Raw genomic sequence first — 18,242 nt, 5'->3', positions numbered from 1 at the left:
TCCAGCTCCACAATACTCCAAGATATCTGCGCTCCACTAGTTTGAGCCTCTTACAATTATAATTGTTCCACCATTGGTGGCCATGCCTTCAGTTAGGCACCAAGTTCTGGAATTCTGAGCTTACACCCCGCAGCCTCTCCAACTTGCTTTCTTCTTTTACAATACCTTTTAAAACATACCTGTTTGACTAAAACGCTGGCTATATGACTTAACATAGAACATAGAACATAGAACATTACAGCGCAGAACAGGCCCTTCGGCCCACGATGTTGCGCCGACCAGTTACAAAAACAATGACCCACTAGCCTATACCAATCCCTTTTCGTCCATAAACCTATCCACAGATCTCTTAAACGCCCCCAAACTAGGCGCATTTACAACTGCAGCAGGCAGGGCATTCCAATCCCTCACCACCCGCTGGGTAAAGAACCTACCCCTGACATCCGTCCTGTAGCTACCCCCCCTTAATTTAAAGCCATGCCCCCTCGTGCTAGCTTTCTCCATCCGAGGAAAAAAGCTATCACTATCCACCCTATCTAAACCTCTAATCATCTTATATGTTTCAATAAGATCCCCTCTTAGCCGCCTTCTTTCCAACGAAAACAACCCCAAATCCCTCAGTCTCTCCTCATAGGACCTCCCCACCATACCAGGCAACATCCTAGTAAACCTCCTCTGCACCCTCTCCAAAGCCTCCACATCCTTCTTGTAATGTGGGGACCAGAACTGCACACAGTACTCCAAGTGCGGCCGCACCAGAGTAGTGTACAGTTGCAACATCTCCTTTAGTGGCTTGTATCTCCTTTAGTGGCTTGGTGTCATGCTTAGTATTATAATGCTCCTGTGAATTGCCGTGAGATGTTGGGAATGATTCTCCCAGCCCACTGCTTTCTTTTAGCAGTGCAGCAGTTCAGGAAACCCAAGCAGAAGTCATGTAGCGGGCTTCCCGCTGGGTGCCACAGCCTCCATGTGTCTCTGATTGCTGACTTTCTGGCATCGTTAGCTCCACAGCCGAAATGGGCGTGGAGAAAACAAAATTATTTAAATGAGGATTTTAATATAATTAGCGGACCCTGAACCGACGTCTTCAAGTCAACTATCATCTCCTCACCCTACCAGGAGTGTTTCACTCGAGTGGGGTTTACAACACCTCCCCACTAGCGTGTTGCTGGTGGCCTGACCGCACTGGAGTGACGGGGGCCATAGAGGCCTCCCCAGGAAATTGGGGCAAGGGAGTGCCCCCCAAAAAAGTATTTGTTTCAGGCATCACTCTCTTAATGCAACCTGAATGAATCTTGCATTAATAAGGGCAGCCCTCGTATCCTGCTCATCAACGCTGTGCTTTTTCTTCCCCTTTTTTATCTTCTTCTTCCCCCACTTCATCCGAAGAGGCATTGCCCACTCAGCAGTGCCAGTCTATTCCCCGGCACTGCACAAGGGACAAAGTGGCAATGAGCAGGGGACGCCTTGGCATTGCCACCAGGCTTCAGGCAGTGCCAAGGGTTGGAGCCAAAGGGGGGCATTGCCTATAGGGGTGGGGCCTCTAGAGAGGAGATCTGTGATGGTGGGGGTGTCCCGCTGCCATTCTGCACTCAGTGGTGACAGAGGGAGGGAGGGAGGCCAGCGATGAGAGTGTGGGAGGGCCACACGCGAGCATTGCAGGGTAATGGGCCTGGCCAGTGATTGACCTGGCCAGTGATTGGGAGGCCAGCAGTGCAAGGCTATTGCACATATGCCAATCTTCACAATGCTGCCGGCCTCTCCAGTGGGAATAGACCCCATCTTTTGTTTTTTAATGATGTTCACAACAGGGCAGGCTGCAGTGCACAGTGTGGGAGATTCATTTTGAAAATCCCACCAAAAAAAAACAAGATTTATTCCAGTTTTTACATGAATTCGGCACTTAGATTCTTTTTGAGAGAATCCTATCTTTTATGTTAAAGGCACTAATAAATATAAGTGTTATTGTTATGCTACCAAGTTTTCTATTCAACTAGGAATGGGCTCATCGAATCACAGTTCAGCAAGTTCCTGGTTGTAATGTGATGGTTGGGGATGTGGGCTGAGGACAGCACTATAGGGTTTCATTGTGACGTAATTGTTTCACCAATAGTGACTGACAGCCACTATCCGTATCTAAACACGACTAGCTGAGTCACTGATGTGCAGCTAGCAATCATGGAAATATACCACACCAAGTTTCCGTCAAGGAGTGCTTTGGAGAGAAAAATGACTGCCAAAAAAGCCTATTTGTATTAACTCACACAGCAGCTGTTTTTTTTTCTTCAATATTCGAATTGTGGAACTCCTTATTTGTTTCTGACTTCCTTCCTCCTATAATTTCCAGACTTATAAAACCAAACTTCATATCACTTATTCATTATGTATCTTTTACTTCATCTCTTTCCCCTCTGAGGTTATGTTTTCCATGTCTAACTTTGACACTTCACCTTGGTCTCTCACTTTATCACTGACAGTAGTAAACAGCTTTTGCTTGTAATGGTTACAATTAATTAGTCAGCAGTGCGGTATTCCTACATTGAATTAAACATTGAGATGAGACTATCACATACTTTGATTAAAGTAATCATGGCAATTGTTCCCCAATATCAGGATGCAAATTACTTGCACACTGACGATGTTTCCTTATTTTGAAGCCTTATAAGGGTGAATATTTCCTAAACTCATAAAATATCGGTCGCACAAAGCATAAAGAAGGAGTCCTAGAAGTGTAGATATTGTTTCTTTAAGTAAAGCCCCATAATGCAGATACCATTGACAATTCAATCATTGACATATTATTGAAATACAACAGTTACTCAGTAAAACCATGACTAGTATGAAAAGACAAGAGGCATTAATCAAAAGGCTCAATCTGGATAGAAAACCATGCAGACAGATTCTCAACTGGATGCAATCAGAAATTTGTACACATCCTCCAACGAAAGAATGAATTATTGGGACAAGTGTTTAGCAATAGGAGCAATTCTAATGACGAGAGAAGATACACTTGAAGTATTTATATGAAATTAACTCCACTAGTTGGAAACAAGTGCAGCTTGTGACTAAATGGGTACCTCGAAGTTCGATGAGTGAGAGACTTCAATGTGTTAATCTTGTTCTTGAAAAATTCTAGCCTCGTCTCAAGTTAGGAGTAACTGGAAAGTACTGTGTAAGCCAAATAAGTTTTTCCAGCCTTAGGAAGTGTAAACACTCTCTATTGAGAGTAGCTGCGTAGTTAACTAGCTATGTTAATCTGTAGCTCCAGTTCAGTAGTATAAACACAGTGGCAAAATGAAGTTTGATACAGTTTGCAAACAAGTACAGCTTATGTCTGGGTGGATATCTGGGAGTTTGCTGGGGTGGAGAAGAGGGTGTTTCTTTGCTTTTGCCTTTCTGAACTTTTTCATCCTGTAGGAGTTGGTGCTTAAGCTGATACAGGGAAAGAAGCCAGCTGTTCGGTGGAGCAGATGGCAATATCCAGCCAATAAAATCTACCAGGCAAGGCTGGCATAGTTATCGACAACAGAGGGCCAGTGCCTGTGAAAACTTGTTCATGGGGTCAGTCACAGCAATCCCCATCTAGAAGGACAAGGGCAGCACATACATGGGAACACCACCATATATGGAGCAGTGTACTTGGTGGCTGTGGCTGTGGTGAGTACCTGATTTACTGGAATCACTTTGTGACTGTATTTCCGGTTCGCGGGGTATGTGAGAGTGTAGTTTACTTCCGTACCGGAAGTTAGGCGAGGGGATTGTCAGGAAGGGGGAGCGGGGGTTATAAAAAAGGAGGTAGCGGCATACAGCGGGCAGCGTCGGGAGCGGGCAGCGGAGTGAGTGGGAGCTGAGTGAGAAGGGCTTTGGCTCGCTGGGCTTAGGCGAGAGTAGGCTTAGAGAAGGTGAGTTGAAGTTTTCTACCTTTTGCCACATACAGGAGGTTGGGACATGGCAGGGGCTATGGGGAGGAACATAAGCTGTGTTAGGTGCCGCATGTGGGAGCTCTTGGTGGCGTCACGTCTCCCCAAGGTCCACATCTGTGCTAAATGTTTAGAGCTGCAGCGCTTGAGGGCCCGGGTCAGGCAACTCGAGGAGCGTTTGGAGGATGCGTTTCTGGTCAGGGAAAACGAGGAGATAATGTCTAAGAACCATGAGCAGGAAGAGGTCCCAAGGGCTGAAGAGCACAACTCAAGTGGATAACTGTTAGGCAGAAAAAGAGGAAGAAGAAGAGTGGTCATGGTCCCCCGGCCTCCCCAGTGGCCCCCAAGATTCATCGATAGGGGCACAAAAGGATAGGCAGGGGGGGCAGAATGACTTAGAGGGACAGAAGGGGGCTGGCAAGGTGATAGTGGTAGGGGATGGGAGGGTCCAAGGCATCGACAGGAGGTTCTGTGGGCAGAGGCGTGACTCCAGGATGGTGGTCTGCCTCCCTAGAGCAGGGGTACAGGACGTAACAGAAAGGGTAGAGGGAATTTTGAAAGGGGAGGGGACCCAGGCAGAGGTAATAATACACATAGGGGAGGGGGACATAGGAAGGAGGAGTAGGGTAGATGTCCATAAGCAATTTAGGGAGTTGGGGTCCAAACTGAAGAGCAGGACCTCCAGGGTGGCATTCTCTGGGTTGCTGCCAAGTACCAGCAGGGCAAAGAATGACGAGATCATGCAGCTGAATGCATGGTTGAGGGATTGGTGTAGGATAGAGGGCTTCACTTTTGTAGACCACTGGGAGGTATTTATGAGAGAAGGGCAACTGTACAGGAGGGGTGGAGAGAATTTGAATGGGAGGGGAACTAATGTCTTAGCAGGGAGGTTAGCTGGTGTGTTTAGGAATGGTTTAAACTAATAGGGAGGGGGGGTGGGGATGTGGCTGGGAGAGAGTTGGGTGAAAGGAAAATTATCAGGGAGAAGGAGGTTCCAAGGGACACTGGTGGGTTGAACTGTGTCTGTTTCAATGCAAGGAGTGTGACAGGAAAAACGGATGAGCTTAGGGCCTTGATGTTTGTGAGGAAGTTAGATGTGGTGGCTGTAACAGAGACGTGGTTACGTGAAGGGCAGGACTGGCAGCTGTTCCTGGGTATAAGTGTTTTAGGTGCGACAGAGGAGGGTTAAAAAGAGGTGGAGGGGTGGCACTGTTAGTAAAGGAAAACATCACAGTAGTGCAGAGGGAGGACAATATGGAGGAATTAGGGATTGAGTCGCTGTGGGTGGAGTTGAGGAATAAAAAGGGAGAGATTACGATGCTAGGGGTATACTATAGGCCCTCCAACAGCCCGAGGTCAGTGGAGGAAGGCATTTGCAGGGGCATTTTGGATAGGTGCAGGAAGATTAGGGTGGTTGTAGTGGGTGACTTTAATCTTCCTGGAGCGGATTGGAAAGGGCCTAGAGCTGGGGGTACGGAGGGTGAGGAGTTTGTAAAATGTGTTTTGGAAGGGTCTCTAGAGCAGTATGTAACTAGCCCGACTAGGGAAGGGGCTATACTGGATTTAGTGTTGGGTAATGAGCCGGGGCAGGTGGGTGAGGTAGAGGTAGGCGAACATGTGGCTAACAGTGATCACAAGTCTGTCTACTTTAGGATAAAAATGGAAAGGGATGAGTGCCGTCTGAAGGGGAGGGTGCTGAACTGGGGGAAGGCGCGCTATAGCCAGATTAGGAGGGAGCTGAAGGACACTGATTGCGAGGGACTGTTAGCTGGCAAGTCCACGGTTGGCAAGTGGGAGGCTTTTAAGGGCAAACTGAAAATGTTGCAGGAGAGGCATGTTCTGGTTAAGCGGACGGATGGGAAAGGTAGGATTAGAGAGCCGTGGATTACAGGGGGTATCGAAGACTTGGTGAGGAAGAAGAGGGATGCGTACGTTAGGTCGAAACAACTGGGTACGGAGAGTGCGCTGGAGGAATATAGAGAGAGTAGGAGGGAGCTAAAACGGGGAGTTAGAAGGGCGAGGAGAGGGCATGAAATGGCTTTGGCTGATAGGATTAAGGAAAATCCAAAGGCATTTTATTCCTATATTAGGAGCAAGAGAGTAGTTAGAGGGAAAATTGGTCCTCTTAGTGACAAAAGTGGGGAGCTATGTATTGAGTCGGAGGGAATGGGGGAGATCCTAAATGAATACTTTGCGTTGGTATTTACGAAGGAGAGGGGTTCGGAGTCGTGCGGTGTCTTGGAGGGAGCTGTGGATCAGTGGCAGGAAATATCTATTACGAGGGAGGAAGTGCTAGGGCTTTTAGATAGCGTAAGGACGGATAAAGCTCCGGGGCCTGATGGTATTTATCCCAGGCTGCTTCGGGAAGTGAAAGATGAAATTGCTGGGCCTCTGGCGCAAATCTTTGTCTCTTCTTTGGACACAGGTGAGGTCCCAGAAGACTGGAGGGTAACAAATGTGGTACCACTGTTCAAAAAAGGTAGCAGGGATAACCCTGGAAATTATAGGCCGGTGAGTTTGACATCGGTGGTAGGGAAATTAATGGAAAAAATACTTAGGGGTAGGATGTATGAGCATTTGGAGCGTTGCGATCTGATTAGGGATATGCAACATGGCTTTGTTAGAGGGAGGTCTTGCCTTAGGAATCTGGTAGAATTCTTTGAGGAGGTGACAAAAACGGTTGACGATGGGAGAGCCATTGATGTCATCTATATGGATTTCAGTAAGGCGTTTGACAAAGTCCCTCATGGTAGGCTGGTAGAAAAGGTTAAGGCGCATGGGATACAAGGACAGGTAGCTAGGTGGATTGAGAACTGGCTGGGCAATAGGAGACAGAGGGTAGTTGTGGAGGGGACCTTTTCGGGCTGGAGGCCAGTGACCAGTGGTGTGCCGCAGGGCTCAGTACTGGGACCTCTCCTCTTTGTAGTATACATAAACGATTTGGAAGAGAGCGTAGGTGGTGTGATCAGCAAGTTTGCGGATGACACCAAGATGGCAGGGTTGGCGGATACTGAGGTGGAATGTCAGGTGATACAACAGGATATAGATAGGTTGGTACATTGGGCGGATAGGTGGCAGATGGAATTTAATCCTGACAAATGCGAGGTGATGCATTTTGGAAGGAATAATGCAGAGAGGAGCTACGTGATAAAAGGTAGACCAATTAGGAGTATAGAAATACAGAGGGACCTGGGAGTGCAGGTTCACAAGTCTATGAAGGTTGCGACGCAGGTGGAGAAGGTTGTGAGGAAAGCTTACGGAATGCTAGCCTTTATAAGAAGGGGTATAGAGTGTAGGAGCTGCTGTCTAATGCTTCAGTTATACAGAACGTTGGTTAGACCGCATTTGGAGTACTGCGTCCAGTTCTGGTCGCCTTACTACCGGAAGGACGTGGAGACTCTGGAGAGGGTGCAGAGGAGGTTTAACAGGATGTTGCCTGGCATGGAAGTACTGAGTTACGAGGAAAGGTTGGAGAAACTGGGACTTTTCTCCTTGGGAAGACGGAGATTGAGGGGAGACATGATAGAGGTATATAAGATACTGAAGGGAATAGATAGAGTCAATAGTGAGAGGCTGCTCCCTAGGCTGGGTACAATTATGAGAGGTCATGATCTAAGGGTGAGGGGGGAGAAGTATAATTTGGATGTGAGAGGAAGGTTCTTCACGCAGAGGGTCGTGGGGGTATGGAACGCGCTACCGAGTAGGGTGGTGGAGGCAGGAACGTTGGACTCGTTTAAGGTTTACTTAGACACATGAGCGAAACGAGGATGGAGGGTTATAGTAGGGGGTATTAAATAGGGTCAGAGCCTCGGGAGACACCGGAAAAGCAGACTTATATGTTAACGTTTTTGTCTTTTATTCCGCAGGTGGAGGTCCACCTTGTTGTCAAACGAGGGGCATGCACACAGTGGGTCGTGCGTGGGCTGCTCTTGGAGGTTCCGGGAGTGGCCTAGTACTTCGTGTCGGTGTGTGTGCTTGATCCTGGACCGGTAGACGGGCGCCGCAACAGCTCAGTGACTAGCACTGCTAGCTGTGCAGATACATGGATTTGGGCCTGTGTCTGTGGGAGTTTGCGCATTCTCCCTGTGGTTGCGTGGGTTTCCTCCGGGCACTCCGGTTTCCTCCCGCACCCTAAAGATGTGCTCTTAGGCTGATTGATTTACCAAATTGACACTATTCTCCCCTGAATCTGGCTAAGTTAGGGGTTCCACTCGCAGACACGCAGGGCAGATTAGGTGTAGGAGGATGCGGCGGTGCGGGCTCGTTGGGCCGAAGGGCCTGTTTCCCGTGCTGGGTTGTTCTTTGTTCTTTTGTTCTTGTATATATAAGTTATCCTCCAATTAATACCTCATCTTGGGTTGGAAATATATTCTTCATAGTCACTGGGTTGAAATGTTGGAACTCTTCCCTAATAACACTGTGGAGGTACCTACACCACATGCACTGTAGAGGTTCAAGAAGGCAGATCACCACCACTTTCTTAAGGGCAATTCGAGATTGGAAATAAATTCTGGCCTAGCCAGTGGTGTCCACAACCCTTGAATGAATAAAAAAAAAACCTGTGACATGCTGGCTGCCGACATCACATCTATTTATTTAGATGGATGTCAGCTGAGGCCTGGAAGGTAACAGTGGCTGTGAATTCTTTCACCTTGGGGGTCCCCCAGGCCTCAGCAGTGTGGGTTCTCTCAGCTACAACATCAAGGGAGTAATTGCTGCCCTGTTCAGGCATGTGCATGAATACATTCCATTTATTGACAACAATGCCGGTTTGATTGAAAGTGTGTAAAGAATTCGGCAGTGTGGCATGTTTTCCAAAGGTGTGAGGCTTAATAGACTGCACACATGTGGCCATTAAAGTAGCTTCTTGACAGCCAGGGGTTTTCTCAAGTAGGAAGGGATACCATACCCTTAAGATACAGTGGTATGTGACCACAGGCAACATATCAGGAAGATGTGTGCACATTATCCAGGCAGCAGCCATAATTCCTACATACTGAGGCACTCCCAGGTGCCTGGAATGACCAACAGGCTGCGAGCTTTGGATGACTCATTCCTAGAGAATAGACAAAAGTCTCTTTGACACTGATTGCATGGACAGAGCATAAGGAGAGATGGAATTAAAATGATTTATCCACCAGGGCCCTCACTGAACAGATCTTTGATCACCTCAAAATATGATTCTGATGTTTTGGTAGATCATGCAGGTTGCAGGGTGCATGTAAAATATGTTGTGTATCCACCCCACTTTTCAATCCACTCTGAGCCAGTCCCCATAACAAAGGGGGTGAGTAAAGTACCCACTAGGGTTACTCACCCTTAGGCCCATTGAGGATATAAGTAGCTACTTATGTCCATTTAAGACCCTCAATCCACATTCACTGCCATAAAACACTGGACAGTGAAAAGGTGGGCAAGAATTATTAGGCCATTTTTAAAATAATTTTATTGAAACAGTGAGAAGGAAGAGATGGAGCACCTCATTTGGAGTGTGCAAAAGAACATTACCCCCAAGATGTCACCCTCTCTGTCTTCCTGTGTTCCTCTTAACCTTGCCTTCAAAACCTGTCCCCAAAACCTAGGTTCTTTGACCCCATCTCACCCAAAATCCAGGACTACCCTCTCCAGTGGCCATGTCCACTTCATCCTGGTGCCCCATTGCCGTTTCAGCAGAATCCCACCCCTGTAATATCCTACCCAATGACTCTAATGAAGAGGAGGATGAACACTCCCAGCCAGATATGAATGCCTGTCTGTGGGTTGCCCCCATCAGAAACTCCCTGAGAGGTAACTCCAACTGATGCCAGTAGCTGTCATCCACTACTGTGGGGTCTATTTCGCCTTTTCACTTCCCTGAGAGAAACTAGGACCTGCATGTGACTCCAGGTTCCTCATTCTTCCTCTCGCCCTGGCTCCAGCTGTCAGAGCTCAGAAACAAGGCAATGGAATACAGGTCAAAATTAGTGAGTTCTCCATGATAGGTGCCAGTCTCTCAATGAAGGAAGCCATCTGTTCTGAAGAATTATTGATGGCAGTAATAAAAGGCCTGGATGGGCACCTCCAGTGCCACAAGCTCTCTGCAATCTCTGCCACATTTCCACACACTTTACATTGTGTAACCAGAATCTCCCACCTGACCAATGATTCCAAACGCTCATCATTAGACCAGAAATAAGAATTTTGGTTGTCTAAAATGTTTCTCTGAATGCCAGAGGACTGCATTATCTCAGTCTCCAACACCTGATCTTGTGACTGTGATGTGCTTTGTGTAAATGTATGGATCCCTTATATGCAACAAGTTGCGTGCATCTGCAGTGGTTCAAGATGCAGAGCAATGATGTGAAAATGCACCCTCTGAATCTCCATCCTCCTCCTCAGAGGTTAGCGAGGACCCCCCATGTCTTCTGGCAGCTTCTGTTTGTCTGTGAGTGAAACACAAACATGAATGACGGGCATCGTCATCACTTGAGGTGAGTTCAAAGAGACAGGCTTCCTCAAGGCACACAAGGGCATCAGTAGGAGATGGTAGGCAGTGTTTTGAACTTTGGGCCTTTCCACATTCCGACAGACCATCCTCCTCGAATTGTACAGGCGCTGCAGACAAAATCCATCAATGTCACCTCCCTCGTTTCCAAGACAACTGCCTACCACCATCTCTTTGCCCATGCCCTGAAGCACAATTTACAGGAGAGAACTATGTGCTCTGAATCTAATGCTCTCAGAGCCTGCGTCCAACCTCAAGTTTCACAATGCAATGGCTCCAGCGATAGGCCATCTAGGTCTAGGACCTCTTCCTGGATAAAAAGGGGTGAGGAAATGTATGGTCAATATTGTTAGCTACCAACCTTTTTTAATGCTCCTTACCAGCTATAAGGTGCTACAGAACCACCCATTTTCTGCACTCCCCCCCCCCCCCCCCCCCCACATACATCACTTTTATCATGTTGACTGGCATGTCTGTCAGTGTGTCTTTTATCCTTGGGCAATTCAGGCAGCAACCTCACATACGAGACACTTCACATCCTCACCCATGTCCATTTAGACTGAATTATCACTTTGGTAGATCTGAAACGGTCATTGAGTCTTTTCTGACACTGCAGCTAAGGGTTTCTGGATGACTCCATTGCTGCTGACCTCTGCTACAAACTCCTCCAGGCCGGTTTTGTTTTCCTGGGAGATCTCCTGTTCCCGTCTTCAAGCATGAGGGTCGCTCGTCTCTCACACAGAATTTGGAGGAGAGGTGGTGCTATCATCAAACTGTGGGGCCATTCTAGGTCTGGACCTAGCTGGAGGGTCCATTCCGTCCTCCACCTTTGAAAGACAATAGGTTAAAGGGCTGAACTTGAGTCTTTTCGCAGACACTTACTCCTCTACAAGGGGAGTGTGTCAGGTACGTTCTAATGATTTTTCAGCATGAACAAAGGTTCTGCATGATTCATTACCAGTATAAAAATAATGCATCTTTAAAACCAAGCTCTTGTCTGCTGCATTGGTAGTCTACTTTCAAAGGCAGGTGTTGATGGGAGTCAGCAATCCACTCACTTTCTGATCAAACCTCTCAATGGCTGCTCAGTGTAAAATTCGTCCTATAGGTTATTTTATTCTGCTTTGATATCCTTTCTGCTGGTATATGGAAATACTAGCCTCAAGTGGTTAACACTGTACCAGAGAACTGGATTCAATTCTGGCTTTAGGTAACTATGTGGAGTTTGCGCATTCTCCTCCTGTCTGCATTAGGGTTAGTGTTAAGGTTAGGGTTAGGGTTAGAATTTCCTCTGGCTGCCCTGGTTTCTTCCCACAGTCCAAATATGTGCAGCTTGGATGGACTGGCCATGCTAAATTGCCCCTTAGAGTTCCTAGATGTGTAAATTAGGGGGATTAGTGGAGTGAATATGTTGGTTTATAGGGCAGGGCCTGGAGGGGATGCTCTGTAGGAGGGTCACTGCAAGTTCAATGGATTGAATGGCCTCCTTCTGCACTGTAGGGATTCTATGAATTCTATGAAATGGACAAAATGCACAATGCAATTTTAAATACTTTACATGCGTTTCCTTAGTGGATGAGAGGCACAGCATGTTTCAAAGTCCTGTTTCCAAAGAAATGTAAAGAATAAATTTACACAAAACTTGAACATTCAGCTCTACTCGTAGCACTCTTACATGCCATAACTTTTGTATCATGTTAACAATTTATTCAGTCATATGCAATGAGATGAAAGATTTGTTCACCAACTGTAAATGGTCACTGATGGTCACTGTAATACAGTCACTGATGCATGACGAATGCTCTGTCTCTCCTGAATGGGATATGGTCTGACGTTAGAAGTGATCTCATTTAACTCACATTCTTTATCTTATACGTCAATGTCAGAATCAGATTCAATGCTTATCAATAGCATTGTCAATGCTTTGAAGAATGGTGCATTTTGTGATGAGCCTTGAGTCACATTTAGTATTGATCATTGATCTCTTTGCATTGGTCATGACCAATGAATGAATATCTTGGGGTTCGTTTGCTTTCCAATGTGACCATGATGTTCCACAAGCATTGTATCACTTAGCACTAGTGGTGAAGCTCCAAATTTCATGTTTTGCTTTGAAGTTACTTCCATTCAATTCTTCTTTTCTCAACTGTGTTCACATATACTATAGCCGTTAGTTCTGCAGGTTAGCTCATGTGCAAATAGAATGTGCAAAGATGAGAATATCTGGAAGCTTTCCTGTTGTCTAGTGAGGAGTCAATCTTTAATTGTCAAGAAGCTGTTACACATCTTTCTCCTATGACTTCCTTTCAGCTGTTGCTGTGTGTATCACTTTTTTCAAAATGCACACAAACCAATGGATCTCTCCATTCACTCTTGGCAAATGGTATGTGATTTTTTTTGAGGATAGAAACCCAAGTCACTTGCAAATTTAATGAACTAATTGGAGTCCATTTTCACTTCTCACCTTTTTAGAACTCCAGACAAAGCAAAAATCTCGTCAAGCTTTGAAATGATAGATTTCATAATGGCTTTGCATAACTAATTCCATAAGTAGGAATCTGCTGCCAAGACCAGTGACAACAAACACATGTTCAGCAGTGTGCCACTCTGCAAAATTATTGCTAATTTTAACCCATGATCCTGGAGGGACTTCAGACATGGCAAACACCGATTGATTTTGTGCTCTAATGTGTGTTTGAACATTGCCTGGTGACCTTCATGAGCTATATAGGCAAATATTCCTACAATGATTGTGCAATGACAGATCAATTGCCACATGACATAACATCAGATATTGTAACAATGTGCTTATTCCAAACATTGTGAAGATTCAGTATGTGAGCAGTTTTGTTTGTAGACGTTCATGCCATCACATCTTTCCAATTCTGTGATTCTGAAGCTATAATACATAGGTGCAGCACTTCATCTTGTTATGTTGCAACTTTGACATCAACTAGCTTTATTGACTTTGGCATGGTGATTAGTCTTATGTGATGGAGAAGTTGTTTGGCAGCCATTTCCTTACAGCTTGGAGGACAGACTGTCAGCAATGGATGTCATGAATTATAATCAAGTTTGCCTGGCTGATACATAACATAGAACTTACACTCGTGCAGTTTGAGTATTCAGTGCTCCATACGAATAGATGGTCTGATTTGTTGATTGTTCAGCAAGCTTACTCCTGGTTTACAATTGGCAGTTATTTCAAACTCATTTCCATACAAGTGGAGATGAAAGTGTAAAATACTCTATGTGATTGAAAGTGCTTCTCTCCGTGAATAATGGTGGCCTACAGGCACTAGTGATCTGCTTGCCATTATAACCATTGATGGGTTTCCTGACCTTCTGCGTAAGAACTGCAGCTAAGCCAACCAAGCTTGCATCAAGACTGAGTCGGTAATGTTTTCCAGGTCGATAAAGGAATTTGTGCAACTTGCTGACAGCTATCATTTGATCTGATGTACAGTCTGTGTGATTTAATCTACTCCCACTTGGTGGTCTCTTTTGTCAGATCACATAGAGTGATCAGGGAGTTGTTGAGGGTGATTGGAGGTGATCAGATAATGTAGTAAGGTAAGGAATGAAATGGTTACTGTTTAGTGTGTTGAGACTTCCACACAGACAGTGACCCGGCTTGAGTCACTGTCTGTGTGGATTTTGCACATTTTTCCTGTGAATGCATGGGTTTCCTCTTGGTGCTGTGGTTTCCTCCCACAGTTCAAAGATGTGCAGGTTAGGTTGATTGGCCATATAAAAATGCTATTAGTGTCCTGAGATGCATAGGTTAGTGGGATTAGTGAGTAAATATGTAGGGAAATGGGGGTAGGGCCTGGGTGGGATTGTGCTCGGTGCAGACTTGATGGGCTGAATGGCCTCTTTCTGTACCGTGGGGTTTCTATGATTTCTATGATTTCAATTCCCTTTTATCATGAGTAACTCTGGCCCAGCTTGGCTAAATTAATTCAAACTTTGCTAATACTATATACAAGAAAGACTCCAAGGTAGATACATCTGGTTTGAGTATAGGCTGTTCACCTGCTGTACAGAGATTATAATACGTGACTACTGATGGCACTGTTATATCATGATACTCATCATTAACTCATTAGCTTAATTATTAACCCATTGTACTACATCCCCCCTAGAGTATAATGTGGAACTTCTTTGATAATAATGTTAAACAATTTTTTGAACCATTTCGATTACTTTCTTGGACTTCTGTAGCATCCTTTACTATTGTAGATTCCTACTCTTCCCGACAACACAACCCAATTGAACCTGCACCAGCCTTAGGATGCACCTTCCCACAGTATTCTCAACTGTCTGGGGGGATGTTGTGAATACATACAGGCATTTGTCTCTCGGAAACAACATCAGTAGAGCAGATAGCAGTTTTTCAGTGCTTTGTTGATAACTAGACTGTGATCTTCACAACAGCTGAACAGTAAAGACTGTGGAATCTTTTCCAAGAAAGACTATTCCAAGTAAGAAGCCTGACGAACACTGAGACTGTTTTGAACAGGGATGAAGAATAACATTTCCTCAGGAATCTTCTGCTCCCTCTTGGCACACTTGAGGAAGGCCTGAGAAACTGAAGTATCTCTAACTTCAATGAAGCGCTGCATAGCAGCATCACTCACTGATGAATATGGGACAAAAAAGGAATTCAAACTCTGAGATTCAAATGAATCTGGACAACGAGAGGAATAATTCTAATAGAGATCGCACTTCTTGCCGGCTCTGATCCGATCCGCACTGTGAACGGGGCTTAGCGCTGCTGGGCCGTTTGGATCTCTGAACTGCGCGTGCCCAGTTAAAAGAAAAATCGGAGGCAGTGCATGGGGGCGCTGGGATGGAATGCGCGGCAGTGGCGGTTTGTGCCTTCAGAAAGATTGCTTCCTGCTGTGTATCCTGTGTCTGCGTATCCAGGCGGGATAATTCCAATAGAACATCAGTAGTTCCCTTTGGAAGACAGGTCTATGCCAGGCTGTATCCTGTTTTGGTGATTTGACCTGATGGGTCCACTATCAATATCCAATACAAGGAGCCTAAAAAAATTAATATGATGCCAGTCGATGTTTCCCTTCTGCCTAAAGCTGAAAGGAAAGCAAGATTGCACAAGTATGTTCCCAAAAGAGCTAGAACAAAAGAGGAGCAATTTGAAGATGAATTTAAATTTGACAATTATAGCAAATTCTGGACAGAGAAGTAATCTTCAAAATTTTGGACTTTAGAAACAACCATCACTGGAGTGCATGACTGGTGTTGACATCAGTGGAACATTGACAAATAAACAGATTATTGTGACATCATTAATAAGTTGTGTTTTTTATTTATGACCAACTCCATTTATTTTATTAAAATGTGTTTCTACAGGAAGGATACAGGGAATGAAAAACAGATTCCTGTTTTTATCTCTATTATGACATGGCTTAAATGCAAGGGGAAAATGCTTTGAATGTTAATTAGACAATACCCATTCACACTGATTCTGTGCCTCCTGTTCCTGACTACACTTGTGTGGATTTGACTTGCATATATTTAGTTGTTTGTGTGATATATCATTAAAACCAGTTGCAGGGAAAAAAAAAGCAGGAAGCGTAGAGAGCGGCTCTCTGACACGGATCATCCTCTGGGGGTGGGGGTGGAGGGGAGCTCAGATGGATCTCTGGTTGGAGGGCGGCAGGGGGGTCTGCTGCCACTCTGCGGGCAATCCCTCTTCCCCACCGGAGGAACAAATCCCTTCTCCTGGAGTGGGCGTGCAGCCATGCCACCCCACCAAACCTTCAGGATCAGGCGATCCCTCGCTAAGAAGATGAAGCAGAACTGGCCGATTCCACTGTGGATCCGCATGAAAACCGGCAACAAGATCCAAGAGGAGACACTGGAGAAGGACTAAGCTGGGTCTGTAAAGGGATACACCATCACTGGTACACTACCAGCCACAGCCATCTCTCCCACCCCTGCAGGGAAGAGTAATCTGTGGCTGGTAGTTTACCAGTGATGGTGTATCCCTTTACAGGCCCAGCTTAGTCCCTGTCCAGTGTCTCCTCTTAGAGTCGTCCCTGATCTTGTTGCCGGTTTTCATGCGAATCCAGTGTGGAATCGACCAGTTCTGCTTCATCTTCTTAGCGAGGAATTGCTTGATCCTGAAGGTTTGGTGGGATGACATGTCCACATGTCCACTCCGGGAAGAGGGATTCATTCCTCCGGTGGGGAGGAGGGATCGCCCGCAGAGTGGCAGTGGACCCCCCTGTACCCCAACCAGAAATCCATCCTCACCATCTCCTTCCCCCTACCAAGCAGAAATCCATCTGTGCCCCCTCCTCCTCCCCAACCAAAGATCCATCTGAGCCCGCCCCTTCTCCTCCGGCGGACGCCAGCAGAACGGTGTGAAACCCAGTCACTTTAGCCGTGGCTCTGAGTCTATGGCCAAGAAGGTGCTGCAGGCTCTTGAAGGATTGAAGATGATCGAGAACGATGGTGGAGGGAGACCAGCGATCGAGGTAGGTTAGGGGCATGCTCTGCCGAGGGGGGCCTGCCTCCCAGAGGGGTCCAATCCCGGGGTGGGGGGATCTGCTGGGGTGGTTAGCGGGGAATCTGTGAAGGATGGTCAAGGAGGATGGGCTTCGGAGGTTCCCCTGCAGAATAGGAAATGGCTTTGGATTTTTATTCTGCAGGTCGATAACAGCGCGGATCCGGAACGGATCCGAAGACGGTAAAGTGGGATTTGGCGGTAGAGTTGGGCGCGCGGTACATTAAATAGGTTAAATGCATGCTAATACATTTAAATCATCGGGCCAGAATGCACCCAAATCAGGTGTCGGTAATGTCGTGATCTGCTTGGATTCAGGGTGCAGATCGCATTACAGGCCCGACACCCAAATTTACCGCGATTTTGCAGTATTTTTGGTAAAATCAGGCCCTATGGATTATAATCTGATTGAGCTTTCTGAGTTTAGTCTGCATGGTGTACTTAATGGAGTGTTAGATCATCTTTCATCTGTAAAATATCTGAAACCTTTTAATCACGGAAGATTTCAAAGCACTTTGTCCGCATGAATTGGTTAGGCAAGATAACTAAGGATGTGAAGGATAATATTAGATTTTTAAAGGGCTTATAATATTGCCAAGAAGAGCAGTGTGTCTGAGGATTGGGAAAGTAGTGGACATAAGTGTCAGAATTGGAAAAGAGGGAGAAAATAGCATGTGAGTAACCTGGACAGAAATAGGTAATAACGACTATAAGACCTTCTAAAGGGTATAGGAAATATTAGTGTTGAGAGTAAGTGTGGGTCTCGTGGAGGCTAAAACAGGGAACATTAGCAGGGAACAGGGAAATCACAGGGAAGTTAAACACATATTTTTTCACAGTAAATCATTTAATAGGAACATATAAGGAATATGAGATTCATATGAGGAACCAAGGATTTAACCTGGATTGGTTAACCAAGGAATTAACCAAGGATTAGTTCATATGAGGAACCAAGGATTTAATGAAAATGAGGAACTTAAAATAATCAATGTTAGTAAAGAATAGCTCCTGGAGAGGACAATCCCCTGAACATAAAAGCCTTCATCTTAGAACTGTAAAAGAAGCGACTGCAGCAACAGTGGATGCACAGGTTGTGATCTCCAAAACCTCCTGGATTATAGAATGACAAGTGGATTAGAAGATAACAAATTTAACACCACCAGTCAACAATGGAGGCAAACAGAAATGGAGGACTAAGTGTCAGTTAATCAAATGCCAGGATTCATTATTAACAAAGTGGTTGCAAGACTTTTTCACAGTCATAACATAATTAGGCAGAGTGAGCATGAGTACAAGAAAGGTA

The sequence above is a fragment of the Carcharhinus amblyrhynchos genome, chromosome 10 (assembly GCF_965287045.1).
Source record: "Carcharhinus amblyrhynchos chromosome 10, sCarAmb.v2.hapA, whole genome shotgun sequence".
NCBI lineage: Eukaryota > Metazoa > Chordata > Chondrichthyes > Carcharhiniformes > Carcharhinidae > Carcharhinus > Carcharhinus amblyrhynchos.
This window is presented reverse-complemented; position numbering follows the sequence as displayed.